This window comes from Lactuca sativa, chromosome 5 (genome assembly GCF_002870075.4).
Source record: "Lactuca sativa cultivar Salinas chromosome 5, Lsat_Salinas_v11, whole genome shotgun sequence".
NCBI classification, from domain to species: Eukaryota; Viridiplantae; Streptophyta; class Magnoliopsida; order Asterales; family Asteraceae; genus Lactuca; species Lactuca sativa.
In genome coordinates, this window is record NC_056627.2 from 329,479,847 (window position 1) to 329,482,109 (window position 2,263).

The window sequence follows — 2,263 nt, forward strand, 5'->3', positions numbered from 1 at the left end:
TGTACACGGATTCATCCAGGTACGCTGGGCGTACCCAGGGTTACGCCGGGCATAACCGGCCCAAATGTAAAACCCTAATATTATATGAGGGCTATAAAAGGAATGAGATGGCCTTATCCCTCAGCCACCATCTCACAGAAAGAAACCCTAAGAGAGTATTCCCTTCGTCCCTAGCTTGTGTGTGAGAGTTCTAAGCTTCAAAGTGCTATTTCCAGGTGGTGAAAGAGAAGAGGAGGCCATTGTAGGAGCTAGAAGTTGGTGGACAAGAATAGATCTGAGGTCTACAGAGGTTGGAGCTTCTTCCTGAGGTATAAAGTTCAGAACTTGCCTTATTATTTGTGTTGTGTGCTTCTTGGACCGAATTCTAGGGTTTTTGGTCCCAAGATGGAGACTTTATGAGCAAATAGTCTCTATTGGCCTAGATCTATCATATTTCAGGACTATATGAGTTGTATGTTCATAAAAATGCAATCTTGGACGTAAATGTTGAGCCATGCATGAGATCCAGACTTTTGGAGGAGAAAGGAAAGGTGTTAAAGGGTGTGGGAACCTTTATAGCCATGAAAAGGCTTAAAGGTTTCGACTTTATGGATTAAGAGGAATTAGAATGACCAGATCTGGAATGTGAGATTATTTCTTAACTGTTTAAGACCTAAAATGAAGAAAGTAGGAAACTGGAATTTACGCTGGGCGTAATCCTAGTACGCGCCGCGTAGGGGGGTTGCGTTCTCCGATTCTGGAGTGGAAGGGTACGCCTCGCGTACAGGAGTTGGTACGCCCCGCGTACTGCTTGCTGTTGACTTTTGTTGACTTTTAGGGTTTTGGTTAACATGTGGACTTTTGAGTTAGGGAGGGGTAAAATGGTCTTTTACCCTTCTGTGGGATTGTAGAAAGGGATGTGGTATAGCCTTGAGTGCCGTTAATGATTTGGAATGATTACTTGTTGTGATTAGGTGAGGCTAGGTCGTTGTTTTGAGATTCAGAGATATCGAGCATGTGAGTTACTAGACATCATACGAGATGAGTCTTCTCAGTATACTGTACCTGGAAGGGTACCTATGTGTGATTGGAAGGTCTGGTATGCTATGAGATATATGCATTGTATGCAATGAGTTGCCTGTTTTGTATGCGCTATGTATGTGATATGTATGCTATGCTTGATATGGGCCGGAAGGCATTATGATATGGGCTGGAAGGCATTATGATGTGGACAGGAAGGTCAGGGAGTTATGGACCGGAAGGTCGACACGGGTAGTACCGGAAGGTTTACCGGGTTGGGACGGAAGTCCCCTGAGACACATGGACCGGAAGGTCGTGTGGAGTATGGCCTGGAAAGGCGTATGTGTGTAACTGGTATATTGGGGAACTCACTAAGCTTCTTGCTTACAGTGTTTACGTGTAATGTGTTTCAGGTACTAGTGAGGACCGTGGGAAGGTGTCGGCGTGACTCGTACACACACACAGGCGGATTCGGATATGTTTGATCTTGGGATTGATATGTTTTGTATTATGACCATGTTACATTGGATTTTATGGTTTCCCTTGAATGAAATTATGTTTTAAAGAAATGAAAAATTGTTTTGAAAATTTACGTTGTTACAATATGGCAAGGCGTTGGTCTCGAGGGTTAATTGTTACAATTTTAGAAGTTAGGTGTTAAAAGTGTAACTTCTGGATTTAATTTGAAAAGGATTCAGAAGTTAGGGGGCTGATTGGTAATTTAGGGATCTATTATGAAAGGAATTAATGGGATTAAGGTTTAAAAGGTAAATTGTAGCCTAATCTTGAAAAGAAAATGGGAATGAGGGACCAAAGGTGTATATCTGATGAAAGTTGAAATGAGCTGGACTTAATCCAGTGCCCACCCACATGTCGCCTCTCCAAACCCTAAGAGACCATTCCTTCTAGCCACCGCCATGAACGAAGATGCACAACCGTCACCTGCTTGGTTGAGTCCGACCACCTTGCTACGCTTCCTCTACTTTGTCGTCGAGCACCACCAACCCCTGCTGCCGGTGACACCGTGAACGGCCAGGAGGACCACCGAGACCGAAGTGGAGCTATGAACAGCGACGAATAGGCTGCCAACGGTCAGAATATTCCAGTAAGACCATCTTCCACCTCTCTCTTCTCTCCTCCGTCCCGTTTGTGCATGTGCAACGTTAGATGTGCCATTGTTGCCACCAGTGGCTTTTGGCTTCCATTTTCACGACATTCCGACAGCGTCAGCCGCATGGAAGGTGGCTGGGCGTTTGTATGACTG